At 41.8% G+C, this 27,334-nt stretch overlaps 1 long non-coding RNA gene across 1 annotated transcript; it reads left to right on the top strand.

Moving 5' to 3' along the window:
• LOC132659686 (uncharacterized) lies at nt 1-27,334 on the top strand. The gene is made up of 3 exons (XR_009600409.1): nt 1-12,395; nt 14,253-14,345; nt 26,585-27,334. It is a non-coding gene; the product is annotated as an uncharacterized LOC132659686 (long non-coding RNA).

Genomic DNA, 27,334 nt, shown 5'->3' with positions numbered 1-27,334 from the left:
ACTGGCAAATAATTAGCTTATGAAGGCACAGCCCTCATGAATGGGATTAGTGCCTTTATGAAACAACTGCTCTCACCTATATTGTAAATCAGCTGTTTGTTTCATGCGGTATGCTCAGTCGTGTCTGACTCTGCAACTCCTTGGACTATATAGCCTTCCAGGCCCCTCTGTCCATGGGATTTTCCCGGCAAGAATACTAGAGTGGGTAGCCATTCTGTTCTCCAGGTGATCTTCCCGATGAAGGGATCAAACTCAGGTCTCCTGCACTGGCCAGCAGGTTCTTTACCACTGAGCCACGTGGGAATCCCCAAATCAACTATATTCCAATATAAAATAAAAATTCTTTTTACATGTTCTTTCTGCATTGATTTAAATGATCACATGATTTTTCTCCTTTATTCTGCTAATGTGGTGTAGCACATTTATTGATTTGTAATTGTTGACTCACCATTGCATCCTAGTGATAAGCCACACTTGATCATAGTGTATGATCCTTTTATAATGCTGCTGAATTTGGTTTGTAAGTATTTTGTTGAGGATTTCTCATTCAGTTGGTACTTTGATCTTAGACTTCCCAGCCTCTAGAACTGTTAGAAATAAACGCGACCTAGTCCTGGCCAATGAAATATAAGAGCAAGTCCAGGGATAGGGGAAGTGTTTTTCCTCCCTGAGAAGAACAAGAGATGCAGGAGAAGAAAGCTACATTTGCCTTTTCATCCCTCCCTGCTTATAGAGCTGGTATGTGAGGCTGGGCTGCCTGGGACCTGGCAGACATCTGGAGACAAGCAGGTTTTAATTCTCTGGATGAAACCACTGTGCTGCCAACCACCCTGGAAAAGCAGCTCTGAACTTCTTGTTCCTTATGGTTTAAGCTCCCTCTGGTTGATTCTTCTGTTCATTAGCGCTGAGTATGTTTCAGCCAGTACAGATGGTCTAAAGTATGGGCAGGAGATAATGCTTCCTTACTCCATAGCCTGCAGGAGTATTGGAACTAGCTGACCTACCTTCTGTTAATTGTCTTTGTTGCTACGTTGATTGTTCAATGACCTAAGAGCCCCAAGGATCATGGTTCAGTAAGACTCAGGGATGTATAAAAGCAGGCTGTATCTCCAAGCTGAAACTGACTTCTAAAATGTGGTTTGAACAGCACCAAAATCCTCCACTCAGCATATAAAATAAAATAAAATGAATGTCCTTATATCCTGCTTTCAGGTTTGAAAGTCTATTGGTAGAGATTTATTTTCTCAGGGTCTTATCTTCATGCTGCTGCTGCTAAGTCGTTTCAGTCGTGTCTGACTCTGTGTGACCCCATAGACGGCAGCCCACTAGGCTCTCTCGTCCCTGGGATTCTCCAGGCAAGAATACTGGAGTGGGTTGCCATTTCCTTCCCCAATGCATGAAAGTGAAAAGTGAAAGTGAAGTCGCTCAGTCGTGTCCGACTCTTCGTGACCCCATGGACTGCAGCCTACCAGGCTCCTCTGTCCATGGGATTTTCCAGGCAAGAGTACTGGAGTGGGTTATCATTGCCTTCCCCGTTGTCTTCATGAGTCTTTTCTTAAATTACACATTTTCCTGTATAGAGACTAGTTATCTTACACTCTTATTAGCTCACATGTTGACTGAGATGGGGAAACAGAAGACAGGGACAAAATGAACAGTATTTTAGGATCTATGAATTGGTTAGGATCTTTGAGATCACCTGCTCTCAAATTTTCCTTTCATAGATGAAAAATTATGTGAACCAGAGAGGTTCGGTGGTTTACTCAGTTAATCTCCACCTTAGAGCCAGAACCCTGGTTTCTAGGCTTCTAGTCTGGGAGATTTTATACTCTCCTGCCATCCTCAAATTAACTGTGTGAATGGCACATTGGCACATTTTAAACACCTGGAGGAACTTTGCTGCAGTTTCTATATGTGGGTCTGGAGTCTGTGGGTTTAAAACTTCGTTTGAATAGGAAAGACTGTTTTTGCAGCATAAGAAGAGTTGATGGACCCTGGAGGGAGCAGACATGTAGCCGGTGGCCTCAAGAGTTTGCTGAGGTCCAAGCCTGCCCTTGCTCTCTATCTACTAGAAAGGGCAGTTCTCACTAGTTCTGCCTCCATTTTTACTTAGCTGGTAGATTAAACAGGTTTGTTTTTAATAAACCACCCATTTAACATTTTGACATTTGTTAGCCCATTTTACCAAACATGTTGTATTGACAATAGCATTAAGTTCTTCAGAGATATCTGTTTCTGAGACTTATCATATTAATCACTGCTATGTATGTTTACTGAAGTTTTAGAGCCTTTATGGGATCTTCAGACAACAGTGTTTCTCAAAATGTTAGGTCATATTATTCAGACATATTCTCATATTTTTGTCAAGCATTTAAGGATCTAGAAAGAAATGTATGTACCATTTAAAGAAAGTGTGACTTTCAATTTTAAAACAGCAAGAATTTGTTGAAACATCAACAGTAATCAATCTCTGCTTTAGACATGCAGTTTTAAAATATATTGTTTTTCAAAACGGCTACATTTGTGATTATTTTTGTTGTTTACTTTTGCAAAGACACACCTATCTACAGTCCAATTCCGAACATTTATAAAACCATAAATTCTGGAACAATTTCTGTGTTCTCTTGCCCTCTGCTGGCTAAATTGAGACCTTTTTTGGAAACATGTCCATCAGCTACTTTATGATCACCAATGTACACCCTCTGTTCATTTTTAAGTCCATTTGGCAAAAGTCTCCTTAATCTTTATGCCAGAGGTAAGGATCTACCTTGAGGCTCCATTTCTCATCAAGATACCCATGACCTGAAGGTTCCAGCTCAGGACACATGTCCATCCTCAACCATCTTTTTTATCTCCCCCTGCATCCTTTGATTAGCACCTTATTGTATACTGTACTATTCCTGACTTGTCTCTACTGCATAATTTAACAGATATATCAGTGTGTAAATATAAGCTGTATCATTCTGTCTTGGTTATTAATTGCTTGGTGTTTGTCTTGTTTTCCCCGTGTGACTGTCAGTTCTCTAGGCCTTCATCCCCATCAACTGAATTTAGAAGAGGCGTCAGTCATGGAAATCAAGCCTTCACACATACCCTAGACTTGCCTGGAGTGATGCAGGAACCCTCATTCTGGCTGTGACCTGCCCTCCTGGGCATCCCCCAGTCTCCTTGCAGTGGTCAAGATGGACCACACACACTTGGGTAAAATCAGCCCTTCCCTTGAGAGCTCAGTGGAGGTGTGTGAATCAGTTCACCATCTTAGACCTGATTCCCCGCTCTCTCCTGCTGGTGGTGAACCCCTGCTGATGTTATTTAGGCTCTTAGGTTCTGCCAACCCGCTGCTCTCTCTTCTCTTCTACCCAGTTCCCACAAGTGTGATGTTCTGGGGTAAACTCTGAGTAACTGCTACTCTGGATTTCTACTTTCCTATTTACATCTAAATTAAAATTTGCATTATTCTGTCTCCTAGTTATTCTGAAGGTGCAAGCTTTTCTCTCTCTCTGTATTAATCTATATCCTTTTTTTCCCCCAGCAGAAGGGTATGTGAGTAGGTTTGAATATGGGTAGCTGGCATTATTTTCCTATGGGTAAGCTGCAGAAGCTCCCTTTTGATTTCTTCTTTTTTGTTGTGTGTGGTTTTCTCACAACTGAGCTGAGTGAGAATAGGGGAGGAGAGAAAGAGAGAGTGTGAAAAGCTGTCTAGGGGAGCAGGAGGCTGAAAGAGAGTACAGTGTGACTGCCTATGAGCACTAAGGTACCACTTGAGGTTTGTGGTAATAAATGTAAAGTAAGACCAGTCAGTATGATCATGGGCTTTTCTCCAACCACGTTCAGTTCAGCTGCATCCTGCTGTGGTTTTGCCAAATGAGTACAAAGAAATGTGCAAAACAGATAGGAGGAAAACTTCGAAGCTCTCCTGTGAAGGACAAAAGTAGAGCTGAACAAACAGGGAGACACACCACGTTCTCGGATCAAACAGCACAGTGCCAGATGCCAGTTCTCCTCAAGCTAATATGAACATTTATGATGACTGTGTTAAAAGTGACCTGCCCCCCACCACTGGAATCAGAAAAGCTGATTCCAAACAAGAATACTCAGGAAAACTCTGAAAAAAAAAAAAAAAAGCACACTGGACAAAAGATATGAACAATCTGTTCAAAAAAGGAAAAATAAAATAAAATAAAACAGAAAATGTCCCTTATGTATCTAAACAGCTGGCCAATCTTGCTTATATTAACAGAAAATTGAATTATAACTGTTTTAACATACAAATGCTCACCTATCTGACTGGCAAAACTCAAAACGTTTGATAGTACCTTCTGTGAGTGAGGCTGTGGAGAAACAGGCATTCTCATAATTGTTGGGAGTTCAAAATGGTCCACCCTCTACGGAAAGTAGTTTGGAATTAACTAAAACAGCTGCACATGCATGTGCCTGTTGACTTAGCAGTTCTATTTTAAAGAATCTCTATAAATTCATGACTATGTGCAGGGACTTATTCATTCTGACACTGTTTATAATTGCAAAAGATTATAAACAATCCAAATATCCAGCAATAGGGAACTTGTTACATAAAAAATAGAAAAGGTGTTAAAAAAGAAAAAATGGCTCTCTTTTTAGAAGCTTGCTTTTGCAAGATTCAGAACCAAGATTAGATAAGTAAATAACAGGGATAGAGCCCTACCTTTTGTATGAGTGAGTGAATGAAGTCGCTCAGTTGTGTCCGACTCTTTGCGACCCCATGGACTATAACCTACCAGACTCCTCCTTCCATGGGATTCTCCAGGCAAGAGTACTGGAGTGGGTTGCCATTTCCTTTTGTATAAGGAAATAAAAATGTTTGCTTATTTTTGCCCAAAACAAAAGTCATGGAATAAATCAAAAATTAGTAGATAAGAAAGAAATGAAAACAGTAGCTGGCTCTCAGAAAGTTAGTAAATATGATTTCCTAGAAGGAGCAGGAGAAAGGGACCAAGAAGACAGAGGAGGAGGCTATACTTCTCTAAATATAGTGAACAGTGGAAACAGCTTACAAATTTTAAAACTAATAATAAAATAAAATGAAAGAGGAAAATAAAAGCAAACCCTAACACTGAAAATAAACGAATTTCATGTGAATAACTGATTGAAGGACCATGTATGTTTCCTTGTTGACCATCCACTTGTGAGTTTTCCTGGTAAGGCTTCCTCTTCATACTCTAACCATGGAAAGCTGTGGAATTTGTACAGCTTGCCTCAATTTACTGGTTGCTTTCTGTTGTCTATCTTTTCCTACTGACTAGTCAGCTCCATTGAGTAGGGGCTGGTATTTGTTTTGTTCACTGATAATCCAAACAGCTCACACAGTGTCTGGCATATAGTAAGAACTCAATAAATATTTGTTGAATGAATTAAGCTCTTTGTGGGCAATGAAGCCATTTCTTTCTCTCCCTCTCTTTTTTTTTTTAAATTTGAAGTTTAATAAGAACCTAGTGTATAGATCCGAGCGGCAACAGAGAGTGCCAGGCTGTGTGGCACAGGAGTGGCCAAGAGGAGCTACCCCACGCCTGAGGTCAGGGGAGGCGGCTGAGAGGAGCAACCTCATGTCCAAGGAGCACGGCTATGCGGGCACAGGAGAGCCAAGAGGAGCTACTCCATGTTCAAGGTCAGGAGGGGTGGCTGTGAGGAGATACTCCTCATCCAAGGTAAGGAACAGCTGCTGTGCTTTGCTGGAGTAGCCGTGAAGAGATACCCCACGTCCAAGGTAAGAGAAACCCAAGTAAGACCGTAGATGTTGTGAGAGGGCATCGCAACCTGTAAGAGGGCAGACACACTGAAACCATAATCACAGAAAACTAGCAATATGAGCACACGGACCACTGCCTGGTCTAACTCAATGAAACGAAGCCATGCCGTGTGGGGCCACCCAAGATGGATGGGTCATGGTGGAGAGGTCTTACAGTATGTGGTCCACTGGAGAAGGGAATAGCAAACCACTTCAGTATTCTTGCCTTGAGAACCCCATGAACAGTATGAAAATGCAAAATGATAGGATACTGAAAGGAGAACTCCCCAGGTGCGTAGGTGCCCAATATGCTACTGGAGGTCAGTGGAGAAATAACTCCAGAAAGAATGAAGGGATGGAGCCAAAGCAAAAACAATACCCAGCTGTGGATGTGACTGGTGATAGAAGCAAAGTCCAATGCTGTAAAGAGCAATATTGCATAGGAACCTGGAATGTCAGGTCCATGAGTCAAGGCAAATTGGAAGTGGTCAAACAGAAGATGGCAAGAGTAAACGTCAACATTCTAGGAATCAGCGAACTAAAATAGACTGGAATGGGTGAATTTAACTCAGATGACCATGATATCTACTACTATGGGCAGGAATCTCTTAGAAGAAATGGAGTAGCCATCATGGTCAACAAAAGAGTCCGAAATGCAGTACTTGGATGCAATCTCAAAAATGACAGAATGATCTCTGTTCATTTCCGAGGCAAACCATTCAATATCATGGTAATCCAAGCCTATGCCCCAACCAGTAACGCTGAAGAAGCTGAAGTTGAACGATTCTATGAAGACCTACAAGACCTTCTAGAACTAACACCCCAAAAAAGATGTCCTTTTCATTATAGAGGACTGGAATGCAAAAGTAGGAAGTCAAGAAACACCTGGAGTAATAGGCAAATTTGGCCTTGGAATATGGAATGAAGCAGGGCAAATGCTAATAGAGTTTTGCCAAGAGAACACACAGGTCATAGCAAACACCCTCTTCCAACAACACAAGAGAAGACTACACATGGACATCACCAGTTGGTCAACACCAAAATCAGATTGATTATATTCTTTGCAGCCAAAGAAGGAGAAGCTCTATACAGTCAACAAAAACAAGACTGGGAGCTGACTATGGCTCAGATCATGAACTTCTTATTGCCAAATTCAGACTTAAATTGAAGAAAGTGGGGAAAACCACTAAACCATTCAGGTATGACCTAAATCAAATCCCTTATGATTATACAGTAGAAGTGAGAAATAGATTTAAGGGACTAGATCTGATAGATAGAGTGCCTGATGAACTATGGATGGAGGTTTGTGACATTGTACAGGAGACAGGGATCAAGACCATCCCCATGGAAAAGAAATGCAAAAAAGCAAAATGGCTTTCTGAGGAGGCTTTAAAAATAGCTGTGAAAAGAAGAGAAGTTAAAAGCAAAGGAGAAAAGGAAAGATATAAGCATCTGAATGCAGAGTTCCAGAGAATAGCAAGGAGAGATAAGAAAGCCTTCCTCAGTGATCAATGCAAATAAATAGAGGAAAACAATAGAATGCGAAAGACTAGAGATCTCTTCAAGAAAATTACAGATACCAAGAGAACATTTGATGCAAAAATGGGCTCAATAAAGGACAGAAATGGTATGGACCTAACAGAAGCAGAAGATTAAGAAGAGGTGGCAAGAATACACAGAAGAACTGTACAAAAAAGAGCTTCACGACCCAGATAATCACGATGGTGTGATCACTCACCTAGAGCCAGACATCCTGGAATGTGAAGTCAAGTGGGCCTTACAAAGCATCACTACGAATAAAGCTAGTGGAGGTGGTGGAATTCCAGTTGAGCTATTTCAAATCCTGAAAGATGATGCTGTGAAAGTGCTGCACTCAATATGCCAGCAAATTTGGAAAACTCACCAGTGGCCACAAGACTGGAAAAGGTCAGTTTTCATTCCAATCCCAAAGAAAGGCAATGGCAAAGAATGCTCAAACTACCACTCAGTTGCACTCATCTCACATGCTAGTAAAGTAATGCTCAAAATTCTCCAAGCCAGACTTCAGCAATATGTGAACCGTGAACTTCCTGATGTTCAAGCTGGTTTTAGAAAAGGCAGAGGAACCAGGGATCAAATTGCCAACATCCACTGGATCATGGAAAAGCAAGAGAGTTCCAGAAAAACATCTATTTCTGCTTTATTGACTATGCCAAAGCCTTTGACTATGTAGATCACAATAAACTGTGGAAAATTCTGAAAGAGATGGGAATACAGACCACCTGACCTGCCTCTTGAGAAATCTGTATGCAGGTCAGGAAGCAACAGTTAGAACTGGACATGGAACAGACTGGTTCCAGATAGGAAAAGGAGTACGTCAAGGCTGTATACTGTCACCCTGCTTATTTAACTTATATGCAGAGTACATCATGAGAAACCTTGGGCTGGAAGAAGCACAAGCTGGAATCAAGATTGCCAGGAGAAATATCAATCACCTCAGATATGCAGATGACACCACCCTTATGGTAGAAAGTGAAGGGGAACTAAAAAGCCCCTTGATGAAAGTGAAAGTGGAGAGTGAAAAGTTGGCTTAAAGCTCAACATTCAGAAAACAAAGATCATGGCATCTGGTCCCATCACTTCATGGGAAATAGATGGGAAACAGAGGAAACAGTGTCAGACTTTATTTTGGGGGGCTCCAAAATCACTGCAGATGGTGATTGCAGCCATGAAGTTAAAAGACGCTTATTCCTTGGAAGGAAAGTTAAGACCAACCTAGATAGCATATTGAAAAGCAGAGACATTACTTTGCCAACAAAGGTCCGTCTAGTCAAGGCTATGGTTTTTCCAGTGGTCATGTATGGATGTGAGAGATGGACTGTGAAGAAATCTGAGAGCTGAAGAATTGATGCTTTTGAACTGTGGTGTTGGAGAAGAGTCTTGAGAGTTCCTTGGACTGCAAGGAGATCCACCCAGTCCATCCTAAAGGAGATCAGTCCTGGGTGTTCATTGGAAGGACTGATGCTGAAGCTGAAACTCCAGTACTTTGGCCACCTCATGTGAAGAGTTGACTCATTGGAAAAGACCCTGATGCTGGGAGGGATTGTGGGCAGGAGTAGAAAGGGACAGCAGAGGATGAGATGGCTGGATGGCATCACCGAGTCAATGAACATGAGTTTGAGTGAACTCCGGGAGTTGGTGATGGACAGGGAGGCCTGGTGTGCTGTGATTCATGGGGTCACGAAGAGTCGGACACAACTGAGTGACTGAACTGAACTGAACTGAAGTGAGTGTATAGTACAGGGAACTCTAGCAATACTGTGAAATGGCCTATATGGGAAAAGAATCTAAAAAGGAATGGATATATGTATATGTATCACTGACTCACTTTGCTGCACAACTGAAACTAAGATAACATTGTAAATCAACTATATTCCAACTTTTTAAAGAAAGACAAAGAACTAAAAAAATTTTTTAAGTATAAGCATAGAAAACTGAAGTATAGTTAATTTACAATGTTGTGTTGGTTTCAGGTATACAGCAAATGATTTAGTTTGTGTGTGTGTATACATATGTATTCTTTATATATGTGTATTTTTTCAGATTCTTTTCCATTATAGGATAAGATATCGAATATAAGTTCTTGTGCTATACAGTAGTTCCTTATTTCCCCTCTGTTTTATATACAGAAGTGTGTATATATTAATCCAAAACTCCTAATTTCTTCCCCACCCTCCAGCTATCCCCTTTGGTAACCACGTTTGTTTTCTAAGTCTGTGAGTCTATTTCTGTTTTGCAAATAAGTTCATTTAAATCATTTTTTAACATTGCACATGTTAGTGATATCACATGATATTTGTCTTTCTCTGTATGACTTCACTTAATACGATAATCTCTAGGTCCATCCATGCTGCTGCAAATGAAGGAAGCTGTTTCTTGTATGTTCTTTCTTTAATGCTCCAACGCTAGTAGTGGGCTAGTACAGGAATTGCTAAATATATATTTTTCTCTGAGCCCAGATGATTTTAATAGACCTCCAACTACATTTCTGTCTTCATTGTTGTTATTCATGTCTGGCCAATAGCCCAGGACCCCATCACTGGGACTTTATCTGCAGCTGGCAGTCCCTAGCAGCCAAGACATTGCCCAGCTTCGTGCTGTGTTGACTGTGGCCCAAACTGCTAATGATTTACTCTTTTTCCTTTTGTGTACAAGCTTCCAGCTGAGCTGCTTTGCAGATATTTCAGAAGTATGTCTCCAGTTCTTTCTAGTCAGCTTATAATGACCGGCAGTGAATGTTTGGGATTTAGAACTAAGTCTCTCTTTTTCAAATGGCTATATACAAATGAAGAAATTTCTTTCAGTAGATCAATTCCATAATAAACTCGATAGATCAAACTCTCACTAAGAATAGCATCAACCTTCCTGCATTCCTCTCATCATTTCATTCTCTCTGTAAAATTCACTAGCAGGCTTCAGTTTGGAGTCCACTTCTTAGAAAATTTGCTCTGGGAGTGATTTGAAGTAACTTGGATTCGAATTAATTTATCTTCTTGGGGCTCAGTTTCCACAATTTCAGCAACACCTATGTTTCCAAGTTGCTGGAAATGCAAGCAAATATTTATGTCAGTCTTTTAGTACAGTGCCTGTTCTTGGCTGAAAAGTGTTGTTAATAAAAACAGGCCTCCTATTCCCACTAAAGATTGTAGGGAAAAGGGATTGGAAGGAAATATCAGTATATCAAAATGTGGACAGTTATTACTGTGGGGTGTTGAGATTATTGTGCTTTTTATCTTTGTGATTTAAACTTTCCTGGGCTTGCCATATCTTGTAAAATGATTATATAGTAGTGTTATAATCAGAAAATGTTAAAATGATCATTTTTATAACCTTTAACAGTTAAAATTTTTTTTCTCTTTCCATGATTCTGTCTCATTTCTTAATAATAACTCAAAAAAAATCCAACTAACTAAATGAATTCATGTTGGTTCATTTCATTAACAACCCGAAGAATTGATATGAACACATTGACCAGGACTCAAAGAAAAATCAGCCTGCAAACAAATGTGAATAAGAATGAAAACTAAGGACTTGATCTTTGGCACAAGTGTTGGAGTAAATCAGAACTTTTAGGATCTAGTGAGCAGATGATAAATCTTTACTGCTACTGCTAAGTCGCTTCAGTCATGTCCGACTCTGTGCGACCCCATAGATGGCAGCTCACCAGGCTCCCCCATTCCTGGGATTCTCCAGGCAAAAACACTGGAGTGGTTTGCCATTTCCTTCTCCAATGCATGAAAGTGAAAAGTGAAAGTAAAGTCACTCAGTCATGTCCGACTCTTAGCAACCCTATGGACTGCAGCCCACCAGGCCCCTCATCCACTGGGCTGGAAAATCTTTACTAGGTTGGTGAAAATGTAACTGCAGTTTTGGACTGTGAATTTTAAATCATCATAACTAGGCTCAAACACATCGTTATTAATCAAAATAGGAACCAATACAATCAACACATTTTTTGCCAATGAGAAATAAGTTTGTTTATTCCTGCAGTGTAAAAATCTATGCTTTGGGATTCAGTGAACTCTTGGAAAGCATTTTTTTCCTCCTGCTGATTGTGGAAGCATTTTCCCTGCAAAAAGTTGTCAAGATGTTTGAAGAAGTGGTAGTCTGTTGGCAAGAGCTTGGGTGAATATGGCAGATGAGGCAAAACTTTGTAGCCCAATTCGTTCAACTTTTGAAATATTGGTTATGTGATGTGCAGTCAGGCACATTGTAGAGAAGAATTGGGCCCTTTTTGTTGACCAATGCAAGCTGCAGGTCTTACAGTTTTTGGTGCATTCTGTTGATCATGCTTCTCAGATGCAATGGTTTTGCTGGGATTCAGAAAGCTGTAGTGGATCACACAGGCAGCAGACCACCAAACAGGGACCATGACCTTTTTTTTTGGTACAAGTTTGGCTTTGGGAAGTGCTTTGGAGCTTCTTGTTGGTCCAACCATTTAGCTGGTCATAGCTTTTCGCCACAAGTCACAATCTGATTGAGAAATGGTTTGTTGTTGTAAGAGAAGATGACACTTCAAAAAGATGATTTTTTTGATTTTCAGTCAGCTCCTGAGGCACCCACTTATCAAGCTTTTTCACCTTTCCAACTTGCTCCAAATGCCAAATGACCATAGAATGGTCAATGTGGAGTTCTTCAGCGACTTTTCATATAGTTTTAACAGAATCATATATTTTTAAACAGAATCAGCTTCAATGAACCTCTCAATTGTCAACTTCCAATGGCAAGCCACTGCTCTCATTTCCAAGGTTCTTGTCTCCTTTGCAAAACTTCTTGAACCACCACTGCACTATACGTTTGTTCACAGTTCCTGGGCCAAATGCACTGATGTTGCGAGTTGTCTCTGCTGCCTTATGATTTTGAGCTTGAATAAGAAAATCGCTCAGATTTGCTTTTTTGTCTAATATCATTTCCTATTCATTGGAAGGACTGATGCTGAAGCTGAAACTCCAATATTCTGGCCACCTGATGCGAAGAACTGACTCACTGGAAAAGACCCTGATGCTAGGAAAGATTGAAGGCAGGAGGAGAAGGGGACGACAGAGGATGAGATGGTTGGATGGCATCACTGACTCGATGGACATGAGTTGGAGTAAGCTCTGGGAGTTGGCGATGGACAGGGAAGCCTGGCATGCTGCAGTCGATGGGGTCGCAAAGAGTCAGACATGACTGAGTAACTGAACTGATTTCCCTCGTCTAAATAAATATAAAATAAACAGCAAGTAATAAATCATCAGCAAAAAAACAAACAAACCAAAAAACCATAAAGTAAGAAATGTGCATTAAAATGATGATGTATAACATAACTGAAAGGTCGGGCAAGGTCAGGCATGTTGAGGCATGCCCGGACATGTTGAGGCTTGCCCGGGCGTGTTGGCTATAAAACCCTTCCCCACCCCTCATACCTCGCAGACTCCCTTCGCTTCCTTGCTCACCCACCCCGGGAGTTCTGCCCGAGAGCGACCGCCCAATAAAGGCTCTGATGAACGGTCCATAGGGGTGGCTCTTTCTTCCTGTGGCATTTCTTACAATAACCATATTTATTTAAGAATGTATTTTCATAGCAAATGGCAAAGTTCAACAATGCAAAACTGTGATTACTTTTGCACCAAAATAATATTTATTTATTCATGACTGAGCTGGGTCTTCATTGCTGTGCAGGCTTTTCTCTAGTTGAGGCAAATGGGGGCTGTTCTCTGGTTGTGATAGGCAGGCTTCTCATTGCAGTGGCTTCTCTTGTTGTGGAGCATGGCCTCTAGGGAGCATGGACTTCAGTAGTGCAGCACAGGCTCAGTAGTTTCAGCTTCTGAGCTTTAGAGCACAGGCTCAGTAGTTGTGGCTCATGGGTGTAGATGACCCATGGCATGTGGGATCTTTCTGGACCAGGGATCAAACCAATCTGCATTGGCAGGCAGATTCTTTACCATTGAGCCACTAGGGAAGCCTGTAAGTTTTTTAAAGTGCTGGCTAACAGAGTAGCCTCCATGAGCCAGAGAATAGAGTTGGGGGTGCATGTCTCCTGTGGAGAGCTGCACCTTCTCTCTTTGCTGGGAAGGGATCCTCTTCAGTGGCCCTTCTGTAGGGTCATGCATGGAGCAGCCAGGCTGGAAGCCCTCACCCACGCTACAGCCACCCTTGGTGGTCAGTATGGAGAAAGATGTCAGGGCCAGGTTGTGCATATCCCCACAACCAGATGGCTGTGTTTGCATCACTGGGTGGGGGGAGGTGGCTGAGGCCACTTACCAGAGATTGGAACCCAAGAGGGAAGGAAGTGGCTGAATTGATGGCTGCTGATCTTTGGACTGCCAGCCACTCCCACCTCCTGTCACTTGCAGGGGCTGTGGTCAGGGTTGCAAGAGGAGCAGTGGGGACAGAGGAGGCCTTTGTGACCACTCAGACCTTGTGCATGAGACTTCTAACTACTCCACATTTCACAGCTGAGGAAATAGGAAGTGAGGGCTTAGAAGGGAGCATGGGGCTGGCAGCTGTACACTCAGGACTTCAAAGGGCAAGTATTTTTGTCAACACAGGTTCTCCGGTTAGTGAAGATGCTGAAATGCATTTCCTGTGTGGCTCTATTTTAATAGGGTGTTGACCAGCTCGATAACTCTGGACATTTGCAGCCTGTCTCAGAGGTTTGCAGCCTGAAAATCAGAACCAACCATTCATCTCACAGCCCTACTGCATAAAACAAGGGTCAATTAGTTACCAACACTGATATTTATTATAGGATAATTTATAAAAGAGAAGAGATGACAAGCCACCTCCATAACTCTGGCAGCACCCTCAGACTGCACAGATCGGATTAGGAAATTCATCATAGAAATAGATGAGTAGTTGCACTCATCTATCTTCTGCAAAACACATCTAATTTTTTCCCTTTTCTTCACTTTCATCCATTTCCACTATGAGCAAGTTTTAAAATTTGTTTCCCCCTTCCCCCATTCAGCTCTTTTAAAAGAAGAACCTGAGCAGTGTTCCCAGGAAGAAAGCACCTTTCTCTGCCCAGAGCCTCCCCTGATTAGCAGGTGGAAATTCCCAGGTAAGAGCACCTGCCCATTTGGCTGTGGCTCAAGAACTGAGGTTGGGAAGTTCATGCACATGGAAGGAAAACAACCAGTTGGATCAGTTGGCAAGAGATGAGAACATAAATAGGCCTGAGACAAAGAAGAGGTCAGCTGTAAGTGGGTCAGGAGGTCGGAGTGGACGAGTAGGCTCTGGAAGGGAGTACTGCCATAGAGAATTTCAGTTCCCACCTCACCCTGGGGGCTGGATGACTCAGCATTTCCTATTATTACTATTATTAAGGCCAACCTCAGAGGCCCTAGCAGGGCTGACTGCTGTTAAAACTGGACTATTCTCCTTCTGGCCTCTGGTTCATTCTAGGTAAACGTAGTAGAAGGCTGATACAGAAGGGCTGTGTAATTCATCCTGATATTTAATGTCCTTTTATTCTTTTTTTTTTTTTTTTTCAAACTTCACTCAATAGCCCAAACTGGTCAGGCTTTAGGTGGGCTGACATCAGCTGCTTTATCTAGTTACATTGTCACCTAATAAGTAACCTTTATTGGTGATTGCCAGGTGCTGACATTTCATAAAGCCTTGACAGAAACATCCTTTTTAATTCTCAGAAGCAGGCCACAAGGTAGGTGTTATTATCTGCATTTGCAGATGAGAAAGCTGAGGCTTAGAGATGTTCGTTGCTCAAGGACTGAGAGTTCAATTGAGCCTTTTCACTTAAGTCTGTGCTCTTCACCTGTACCCTCTACTGCCTGGCAGAGATTAAAAATGGTTTATTGAGCTTAAACACAAATCAGAGGATGATCCTTGGCAGGAGAGCATGGAAAAAATAAAAAGCACACAGCAGACCAGGAATGTGACGAGAAGAGAAGGATAGAGGGAGGGAAGCATATGCTACTGGTGGAAAATCAGTGTGGGAAAACCACTGCCCCTTTAAAGGCACATAAGGTCCTCCTTAGAGGTTTGTTTACCTTGCTAACATGTCTTCAAGATGGGCAGGTTTTGTTATCTTTGCTTTTCATGTATGCGTTCCATGGACTTATTACCTAGATGATCGGTATTCTTCCAGCCACCAAGGGACCGGTGTGTATTCAGTGTGACTGGAGAGGCATCTCTCATACTGTCACTCCATCTCCTACCCTCCCTGGAGATTTCACTCTTCAAGTAACTGGGTCAGCTGAAGAGGCTGGGCATTGTCTTGAGAAGGTTATTGTTGAAATGTACATTTTTCCTTCAAAGTCAAGCTCCGTGAAGGCAAGGATTTTGTCTTGCTTGCCTTACATCCCTAGGAACGTAGAAAATGATCTTTATAAATGGAATTAAGAATGTATAAATGAATGAATGAAAGACATGAACAGGAGGCAGAGTGTCCCTGAAAGCCTCTGCTGATCCATTCACTTTGCAAAGTAGAAAATGGGGAGGAATGGGCTGCAGGGAACATGTTAAGGGGAGCTGTGGTGGGGGTAGGATTAGGGATGCGAAACTTTGGATCTTGGGGCTTTAGGGCAGGAGACATTGGAGAGCTGGTGGGAAGTGTCACGCCCCCAACCCACCTCCTCTCCAATATCAAGGCCTCTGTACTGTCCTCTCCCCCTTCCTTCATTTGCAGGAACAGTCTTGATTTACCAAAGCTTAAATCACTGGTTTTAATTCTTCTCCAGCATTTTTATGAGCACAGGTATTCCTCCTTCAAGAAAAACAAAACAAAGATGAAACTTGGTTTCACTCTGTAGTTCTTTCTAAGTCATCACCCTAAGAAAACCATTGACATCATATCATTCTTCTCCTCAAAAGCTTTTGTCATCTTGTCAACAGCCTTTTACCAACTTAACATTTTTACCTTAAGGCTACCTTTTACCTCGTCTCTCTGAAATGCTCTCCAAATGTTTATAGTTTCAAACATCCCTGTCTGCCAAAGGAGGCTTTGGCCCTTTATGACCTACCTACTGTAGAGCTGCTTTAGTTGCAATTACAGTTGGCCCTTGAACAACATGGGGGTTAATCCATATATAATTTATGGTCAGTTCTCTATATCCTCAACTTCTCAGCATCTGCATATTCAACCAACCACTGACAGTGTGGTACTGCGGTGTTTACTACTGAAAAATATCCTGTATAAGTGGACCCTCACAGTTCAGTCCCATTGTTCAAGGGCCAACTGTATTATGTTGAACTTTGTTTACTAGCAATCTCCTTGCTTTATTTTTATACCAGTTGTGGCTTTTCTATCTTAAGTATGTGTGTGATCTCTGACTTGGCTCTTCAGTGGTGACTGGTGTTGGGACTGTCTCATACCCACAGAAAGCCTCTGGTGTAAGCAGACATCACTGTATGTTATGGCCCTAGTGTACAGCCAACATGTGATGACACTTTAAAATTCTGATTTTTGATATTATTAAGTCAAATACAGTTTGTACTTTAGAATGTTCATTCTGGGCTATAAAGCCTTGAACGTTAGTTATTCAGTAGTCCTAATATCTGGACTATGACATCCTGTCAGCTGCAGTCACAGAGCTGTCCCGGACCATTCTCTCATCTGAAAGAAGAGTTGTCGGTTTTTGCTGCATTGCCGCCTGATGAATGGCTTTGCAGGATTGTTCTGCTATCTGAGCAGCTCCTACTCCGGGTATGAAAAATCTAATTTCACTCCCTAAGCCTTTCTCCTATAATGTCCCTTCTGCTTCAACAGATTCTCACCAGACACATTAAAATGGGACTCATAATATCGATTTATTATCTTAGCAATCTCAGTAAACAGGGCATTGTGGTTTTTTTTCCTTCAGAGAAAAGGCAGGCCTATCATCTTCCTTAAAAGAACATACTGTATGGCCTCATATTACAAAAATTGCAGCTTGGTTCAAATTCCCACTGATAGTCCTTTAGTTTTTCTTGTAAGGAGATAACTTATGGAGAAATGCTGTTACATAAATAAAGCTAGAATGTTAATATTAGGAGACAGATCTGAACTTGGAAGCACAGTGCTGATGTTACATCCTGAATTTTTCTCATCTCCTCCTTCTCAGCATCTTCATACTACTTCTCTCTGTCTCTCTCTTACATGTTGGTGTGATGCAGCTGACAGCACCTGCAGAGGTTGAGGGCCTTCTCTTAGATAAAGAGATTTGGGTCTGCCCATCGTAATTCCACGATAGGAATTTTGAACCAAAGAAAACAAAAATTTCTGATTCTAAGTGACATAGAATGGGTGTCACATAGGGCTGCAGGATTTGGGAGCCCAATTCTTTTTTGGGAAAATATGTTTGTTATATTGTGATTCTCTTCTGTAGCCCTAGCCTTCTTATCTTTGAGGCTTTGTGTGTGGATGGTTGGAGTAAATGAAGCAGGAAGTGAAGTCTGGTAGCAGCCTAGGAAGGTAGTTATGAGATGGGAGAAGTGACCTGCTGAGAGCTGAGCCTGGCTTCCTGCTGTTTCCTGAGAACAGACAGTGGCCTGTGCAGAGGTGGGAGCAGGCAAGTAGTCCTCAAGGATTCTCAGAGGTACCTGGAAGGAGAACCTGGTAAAAGATAAACTTCCTTTTTGTTAAATGTGGCATGAGTTCTGACCTTATTGGCCTTGGAAGACTAGCAAGGTTGCTGACTTCTGGCTTGCCCAGAATAAACCCTGCTGAACCCATGTCCAGGAAGGAGGCCGTTTCCCACCTCCTTTCCACACACCCACTCACTCCTAGCTGCCTTTTATGCCACTTCTGTCTCTTCCGATGGGGACTGCCCAAGTGAGAGGAGAAAACTAGAAGGTATTTTATATAAAGGGAGCAAGGAGAGTGTCACAGACTCAGGTCGAAGACTCATCTGTTTGCAGCTTGGTACCCCCAGAAGTGGCCCTGGGCACTGGAAGCCTGATGTCTGAAATCGAGGGTTCTCCCAGCATCCTGTTTCATACAGGTCAGCACCATGTTTCAGCTAACTGATACAGACACCACCGCCCCGCCCACCCCTACCCCCAGCCCCTGCCATCACCCGGAGGCCAGTATGAGTGGAAGGGCTATTTCTCAGAGCTCCTTCAACTCAGTGTTTTACATCATTACTACTTCAGATGGACAGAACTTGTTAGGTTCATTTCTTTCTTTCTTTTGTCGTTCTTTCTTCTCTTCCTCCCACCTTCTCTCTGCCCTACCTTCTCTCCTTCCTCATCCTTGGTCCTTGAAGTTTTCTGCTCAGTATCTTTCAAGCACTGTTGCTGCTCCTCCCAGTGCCCCGTGTACCCTGCAGTGGCCAGAAATCTGCTCCCACCATTAAAGACTTAAGAAGCATATAAGGAGTCGAGGAAGCTCAAGTCTAGGCTTCAAGGTTACTGTTAGACCTTTTTGCCTAGAAACGATTATATGAAGACATAAAACGTTTTAACTCTATGTCCTACTATTTTGAATTAAAAATCTCAATATATAGATATGTGAAATTCATGTTGATAAGCCTTGGACTTTTCCCTCCTCTTTGATCAGTAGCACTCTGATATGGTTTATGGAGTCTGCTTTCCTACCTTGGAGAACAAGGATGATGTGTGTTGATTTGGAATGTTTAGGTGAGATCACCTGGGAGCCAAGTTACAGATGACGTGTAATCATTTATCTTTAGACTCCCAGCTTTGATTTATCCGTCCTCCACCTATTCCTCATCTTGCACTAATGGGATTGTAGTATCCAAAGCAGTAGAAAACGCCTTTGTCCTGACATCCATACTTTGTGTTTCTATACTATCTGTATTTGTGACAAAAGGCATTGAGGCTACTTCCTTTTGCCTAAATATTAATAGGTAGGAGCAGAAAGGTCACAGTTATTAAAGTAATATTTGGAAAAAAAGACTGATTCTGTTCATTATGCTCTTTGGAATCTCTTTTTTAGCAGAGGTGGTGGGTGGGGTGGGGGTGGTGTGGGGGGGGGGGGGAACCTGCGCTGCACAGCATGTGGGATCTTATTTCACCAACCAGTGATTGAACCTGTTTCCTCTGCAGTGGAAGTGCGGAGTCTCAACCACTGGACTGCCAGGAAATTCCCTGGAAACTCTTTTTGACGTGGAAATTCCCATCATTTATGATCTCAGATTCTTGGAAAGCAAGCATGGCCCTGTTCTGTCGCTGACATAGATACATTTGTTCCTAAATATTTTATCCATTTTGGTGTTTTCCACATCCTTAGTGCTCCATAATAGTTATTAAACACATGATTCTTGCTGCCAGTATCCGTGTTGCTTTGGAGATATTAGTTTAATAGTAGAAGGTATTAGTCATTGGCCAGTCGTACAGCCTCCTCTTACAATGTCCTCTTATTGCCTCTTCCTGTATTTACATGATAAATACATGGGTGTGGATGTTCATAGCATTGTTTTTTGTTCACAGCATTTTAAAAAATGATTTTATTGTTTATCTTTGGCTGTTCTGGGTCTTCGTTGGTGCGCGAGCTTTTCTCTAGTTGTGATTAAGTTGGGGCTACTCGTTGCTGTGGCTTCTCTCATTGTGGAGCGTGGGCTTTAGAGCATGAGGGCTTCAGTACTTGCGGTTCCTGGGCTCTGGAGGACAGGCTCAACAGTTGTGGCACACAGGCTTAGCTGCTGTGAGGCACGTGGGATCTTCCTGGATCAGGGATCAAACTGGTGTCTCATGCATTGGCAGGCAGATTCTTTACCACTGAGCTACCTGGAAAGCCTGCTCATAGCATTTTTAATCCAATTTTTTCATATCCATTTGTTTTGAGAATCAAAAGTCAGTTATTGTGGCCTACTATTTACCAGGCACTGTAACCATGACTAGCACTTTATATATACATTCTTTGTAATGTTTGCAATAGTGTTGTAAGGAATTACCTTCATTTTTTCATTCATTCGTTGGTCTATTCAGCAACTGGTAGGTTCTATGTTAGAAGGTAAAGACATCAGTCAATGAGACAGAAAAAAAAAAATCTAACATTCACAATGCTTAGAAACTAAACTTAGAGAAGTGGCTTGTAGTTAGGGGACACACTGAATGACAAGCTGGGATTTGAATCTTTCCGTTCCCAAAACTCAGGCTGCCTCCAAAAAATAGTGGTAGTTACAAAGAACCTAAGAGCCAGTCATTCACAGCTTCATTTGTTTTCAAGTCTTCAGACCAATCTCATATGTTCAGTGTTGTTATCTCCACTTCACAGGTGAGGAAATAGGACTTGGAGAGGCTGAATAACTTACTCATGATCTTGCAGACAGACGGTTCCCAGGGCCATGCTGCTTCTATTTGTCCTCTGCTGCCTGTGCAGCAGAGAAGGGGAAGGTTCACAGACCCTGCCCAGCAGGAGTTTGCAGGATAGCAGACCATTACAGCACAAAGCAGAATGGAATAAGGCCACAAGAAGAGTATAAACAAAGGGCTGTGGGATTGAGCAGGGGTTATTTTAGCCTAAGGAGTACTTGAAAACAGAGGACAAGAAAAAGCACTCTGTTTATAATTTACAGGGTATCATATTTCAAGCAGGAAATAATATATTATTCTAAGTAAAAACATCATAAATAGGAGTTAGAATTATTTTACTTCTCTTTTTTGCCTAGTAAGTGTATTCATTATATAAAATTTATTGAGTGGCTGACTGGGTATAGTAGTGTAAGAAACAATTCATTTTCAGAGATGTTAAATTGCTAAAATAATGTGGATCTTAAAATCGATTCATTTTATGTTTTTTAGTAAGAGTATGTCTTGGTCTGTGTTCAGATATTTTAAGTAGAGAAAGTAGATAAGGGTCATAACATATTTTCACTTTCACTGGGGTCCCAGCAGGGCTGTGTACAGTTGTACGATTTGTGCACTACACAAAGGTACCCAGCTGGGTAAAGAGGATACTGAAATCTAGTCTGCATCTCCCATGCCCAACAATGCTCCCCAACACAAGACTGCCTCCCTCACAAAGGGAAGGACATATTGGTGCCTTTTAAAATTTCGTACAAGTAAGAAAAGATTGTTTATGGGTTTGCAGTGACCCTGGTTCCCACAGCAAGAGCAATAATAATGGTAATGTAGCACCCAGGGTTGAAGGTGCTTAATATGATGGTTTTAATCTTTCTACTGTAGACTTTAAAATACCATAGGAGTTTATCACATTCTAAATTAAATTTGAGATTAACTTAGTAATTAAGTAATAACCAAAAACGCTGTAAAATCTGTTAATGAAAAATTTTATTGATTCCATGTTATTACATAAAACCAAATTGTAATGTGGGATAAAATGAAACAACTTTAATTTTCAACTACATAATATTTTTGCATGTAATTTCAGAGATTTCACAGACCATCTAAAGCCCATTTTGGACCACAGATTAGCATACCTATATTATGGTACTGAATGATTCAAAAATAATTGACAATATAATGTGTTTATGGTATTTGTTTATAGCAAATATAAACATGTAGTTGAAACCTAATATTTTCCCTATGGCTAAACACTCAAGAAGTCACCACAGTATGTATATTTACTGGTTACTGAGTTATCCATTTTGGAAGTGTTTAATTATTTTTGAATCACTCTTCTCATTTAACAACTTCCTCTGAGAAAGTGCCTAGATTTGGGTGCTATTGTGCCACGAATACATACTTATTGTGGCTCACTTTGCAAGGTGACTTTTATAGGCTGGATTAATGGTGTACAGAGTAATTTGAATTTATTGGATGACAATAATTTTACTTTAGATTTCAATAAGTGATGGTGGTATTACCTCCCCACTCCAGCACTCCCTAAAAATCAGATCCACAGATCCAGAGTATCTCTGAAAGGTTCAGAGTTGTCATAGTGACCATGAAATTACTAGCTACTCCAGGGCTCATTCTCATAGAAAGGGAAGTTTCCCAGGACAATGAGTCATTATTGAAGCAGAGAATGCCTATAAATGGCTCCCTTATTAGACCAGTCAGTGTGAGACTGTAGAACATCCATCTGGCAGTGTGGTTATCATCACTAGCCAGAGGCTGTCTTCCACATTACAGACTATGTCATGAAACTGTCATGTTAAGTGTTTATTTTCCTGGCCAAACGTCATTTTAAAGAACTATTTCATTAAAGAGTTTGCTGAAAGGAGACTGACTTGGGATTTTTATCATAAGCCAGATGAAATCTGCTGTGGGTGGAAGTGGTGCATGTGTGCTAAGTCACTTCAGTCATGTCCAACTCTTTAAGACCTAATGGACTATAGCCTGCCAGGCTTTTCTGTCCATGGGATTCTTCAGGCAAGAATACTGAAGTGGGTTGCATGCCTTCCTTTAGGGGATCTTCCCAACCCAGGGACCAAACCTGTGTCTCTTGCATTGGCAGGCAGATTCTTTACCACTGAGCTAGCAAAGAAGCCCAGTTTAGAAACTAGCTCTTTGTAAAGTTTCAATTGGCTTTTATTAATATGAATATTCATATTTAATGTGTCACTGATTTTGAAATGTTTTATATATTTTGTGCATGCATGGTCTGTTGTGTCCAACTCTTCGTTACCCCATGGTTCCTCGGTCCATGTGATTTCCCAGGCAAGAATACTGGAGTGGGTTGCCATCCCCTTCTCCAGGGGATCTTCCTGACCCGGGGATCAATCTGCTGCACTGGCAGGTGATTTCTTTAACACCGAGCCTTCTGGAAATCCCTTTATTTATTTTACGCTCTATCAATATTTTTCTTTTTAAAGGTATCAAATAACAATGACTGATTAAAGTAGACCCATTTTCTGAAATTTTTCCTTTGTCAAAAATGGGAATATTTATTCAAAGAAGACATGACTGCTAAGTGCAGGAAATGCAGTATGAGATGAGCAGGCCACATGGCAAGCATTTTGCTTCCCTGCCTGGAACAGCAGGGATAACGTGACTGCACCAGGAGATTTTTATGTTGGAGATATTCACTACTGATGATTTAGCGGGTGGCTATTTTCCTTACTATATACACTGAAGACCCAAAAATGTTTGTTGAAATTTTACTCATTCAAAAAGTATTCAGTGAGTGTGTCATCTGTGTCAGTCATAGAATTGGGTGCTTGGGATACGAAGATAAATAACAGCCTTTGTGTGCTGAGTCCTAGGTCATCCATGCTTTCAGAAGAGGCAAAGGTTGATGTGAGAGCATGAAGAAGGGAAGAATCAGTTTTAGCTACAGGGTGGCCGTGAAGTCTGAAAATGAAGATATATTATTTCATCCTGAATGGTAATATAAGCTCAATTCAGTTCAGTTGCTCAGTCGGGTCTGACTCTTTGTGACCCCATGGACTGCAGCATGCCAGTCCTCCCTGTCCATCACCAACTCCTAGAGTTTACTTAACTCATGACCATTGAGTCGGTGATGCCATCCAACCATCTCATCCAATGTTTTCATTCTTCTTTCACTTTCATCGAGAGGCTCTTTAGTTCTTCACTTTCTGCCATAAGGGTGGTGTCATCTGCATTTCTGAGATTATTGATATTTCTCCTGGCAGTCTTGATTCCAGCTTGTGCTTCTTTCAGCTCAGCATTTCTCATGATGTACTCTGCATATAAGTTAAATAAGCAGGGTGACAATATACAGCCTTGACGTACTCCTTTTCCTATTTGGAACCCAGCTGTTGTTCCATGTCCAGTTCTAACTGTTGCTTCCTGACCCGCATACAGATTTCTCAAGAGGCAGGTCAGGTGGTCTGGTATTCCTATCTCTTTCAGAATTTTCCACAGTTTATTGTGATCCACACAGTCAAAGGCTTTGGCATAGTCAATAAAGCAGGAATAGATGTTTTTTCTGGAACTCTCTTGCTTTTTTGATGATGCAGAGGATGTTGGCAATTTGATCTCTGGTTCCTCTGCCTTTTCTAAAGCCAGCTTGAACATCTGAAAGTTCACTATTCACGTACTGATGAAGCCTGGCTTGGAGAATTTTGAGCATTACTTTACTAGCCTGTCAGATGAGTGTAATTGTGCAGTTTGAGTATTCTTTGGTATTGCCCTTCTTTGGGATTGGAATGAAAACTGATCTTTTCCAGTCCTGTGGCCACTGGTGAGTTTTCCAAATTTGCTGGCATATTGAGTGCAGCATTTTCACAGCATCATCTTTCAGGATTTGAAACAGCTCCACTGGAATTCCATCACCTCCACTAGCTTTGTTCATAGTGATGCTTCCTGAGGCCCACTTGACTTCACATTCCAGGATGTCTGGCTCTAGGTGAGTGATCACATCATCATGATTATCTGGTCATGAAGATCTTTTTTGTATAGTTCTTCTGTGTATTCTTGCCACCTCTTCTTAATAACTTCTGCATCTGTTAGGTCCATACCATTTCCATCCTTTATTGAGCCCATCTTTGCATGAAATGTTCCCTTGCTATCTCTAATTTTCTTGAAGAGATCTCTAGTCTTTCCCATTCTATTGTTTTCCTCTGTTTCTTTGCACTGATCCCTGAGGAAGGCTCTTATCTCTCCTTGCTATTCTTTGGAAATCTGCATTCAAATGGGTATATCTTTTCTTTTCTCCTTTGCTTTTTGCTACTCTTCTTTTCAAAGCTATTTGTAAGGCCTCTTCAGACAACCATTTTGCTTTTTTTGCATTTCTTTTTCTTGGAGATGGTCTTGCTCCCTGACTCCTGTACAATGTCACAAACCTCCGTCCATAGTTCATCAGGCACTCTGTCTATCAGATCTAGTCCCTTAAATCTCTTTCTCACTTCCATTCTATAATCGTAGGGGATTTGATTTAGGTCATACCTGAATGGTCTAGTGGTTTTTCCTGCTGCTGCTGCTGCTGCTGCGCTGCTGCTGCTAAGTCGCTTGAGTCATGTCCAACTCTGTGTGACCCCATAGACGGCAGCCCACCAGGCTCCCCCATCCCTGGGATTCTCCAGGCAAGAAGTGGGTTGCCATTTCCTTCTCCAATTCATGAAAGTGAAAAGTGAAAGTGAAGTCACTCAGTCATGTCTCTTCGCGACCCCACGGACTGTAGCCTACTAGGTTCCTCTGCCCATGGGATTTTCCAGGCAAGAGTCGTGGAGTGGGTTGCCATTGCCTTCTCTGTGGTTTTCCCTACTTTCTTCAATTTAAGTCTGAATTTGGCAATAAGAAATTCATGATCTGAGCCACAGTCAGCTCCCGGTCTTGTTTTTGCTGACTGTATAGAGCTTCTCCATCTTTGGCTGCAAAGAATATAATCAATCTGAATTCAGTGTTGACCATCTGGTGATATCCACGTGTAGAGTCTTCTCTTGTGTTGTTGGAAGAAGGTGTTTGCTATGACCAGTGCATTCTCTTGGCAAAACTCTTAGCCTTTGCCCTGCCAAATTTTGTACTCCAAGGCCAAATTTGCCCAGTACTCCAGGTGTTTCCTGATTTCATACTTTTTCATTCTAGTCCCCTTTAATGCAAAAGACATCTTTTTTTGGGTGTTAGTTCTAGAAGGTCTTGTAGGACTTCACAGAACCTTTCAGCTTCAGCTTCTTCAGCATTGCTGGTTGGGGCACAGACTTGGATTACTGTGATATTGAATGGTTTGCCTTGGAAATGAACAGAGACCATTCTGTCATTTTTGAGATTGCATCCAAGTACTGCATTTCGGACTCTTTTGTTGACTATGATGGCTACTCCATTTCTTCTAAGGGATTTTTGCCCACAGTAGTAGATATAAGTCATCTAGTTAAATTCACCCATTCCAGTCCATTTTAGCTCTCTGATTCCTAAAATGTTGACGTTGACTCTTGCCATCTCCTGTTTGGCCACATCCAATTTGCCTTGATTCATGGACGTAACAATCCAGGTTCCTATGCAACATTGCTCTTTATATCTTCAGATCTTGTTTCCACCACAAGTCACATCCACAACTGGGTGTTGTTTTTGCTTTGGCTCTGTCTCTTCATTCTTTCTGGATTTGTTTCTCCAGTGATCTCCAGTAGCATATTGGGCACCTACCAACCTGGGGAGTTCATCTTTCAGTGTTCTATCTTTTTGCCTTTTCATACTGTTCATGGTGTTCTCAGGCAAGAATACTGAAGTGGTTTGCCATTCCCTTCTTCAGTGGACCACATTTTGTCAAAACTCTCCACCATGAACCATCTGTCTTGGGTATCCCTACACAGCATGGCTCATAGTTTCATTGATTAGACAAGGCTGTGGTCCATGTGATTAGATTGGTTAGTTTCCTGTGATTGTGGTTTTCAGTCTGTCTGCCCTCTGATGGAGAAAGATAAGAGGCTTATGGAAGCTTCCTGATGGGAGAGACTGACTGAGGGGGAAACTGGATCTTGTTCTGATGGGCAGGGCCATGCTCATTAAATCTTTAATCCAATTTTCTGTTGATAGGTGGAGCTGTTTTCCCTCCCTGCTATCTACCTGGGGCCAAACTATGGTGGATGAAGATAATGAAGATAATGGTGACCTGCCTGAAAAGATCCCATGTACTGCTACACTAAGGTCCATCTAGTCAAGGCTATGGTTTTTCCAGTGGTCATGTATGGATGTGAGAGTTGGACTGTGAAGAAGGCTGAGCGCCGAAGAATTGATGCGTTTGAACTGTGGTGTTGGAGAAGACTCTTGAGAGTCTCTTGGACTGCAAGGAGATCCAACCAGTCCATTCTGAAGGAAATCAATCCTGGGATTTCTTTGGAAGGAATGATGCTAAAGCTGAATCTCCAGTATTTTGGCCAGCTCATGCGAAGAGTTGACTCATTGGAAAAGACTCGGATGCTGGGAGGGATTGGGGGCATGAGGAAAAGGGGACGACCCAGGATGAGATGGCTGATGGCATCACTGACTCGATGGACGTGAGTCTGAGTGAACTCCGGGAGTTGGTGATGGACAGGGAGGCCTGGCGTGCTGCGATTCATGGGGTCGCAAAGAGTCGGACACGACTGAGCGACTGAACTGAACTGAACTGAACTGCTACACTCAGTGCCCCCAACCCTGCAGCAGGCCACCACTGACCCACGCCTCTGCCAGAGACTCCTGGACACCCACAGGCAAGTTCGGGACAGTCTCTTGTGGAGTCATTCTCCTTTCTCCTGGGTCCTTGTGCACAAGGTTCTATAATATAAACAGACCATTTATTATGTA

The sequence above is a fragment of the Ovis aries genome, chromosome 4, assembly GCF_016772045.2.
Source record: "Ovis aries strain OAR_USU_Benz2616 breed Rambouillet chromosome 4, ARS-UI_Ramb_v3.0, whole genome shotgun sequence".
Lineage (NCBI taxonomy): Eukaryota > Metazoa > Chordata > Mammalia > Artiodactyla > Bovidae > Ovis > Ovis aries.
Note: the sequence above shows the minus strand (reverse complement) of the source record. Positions and strands in the feature narration are given on the sequence as shown.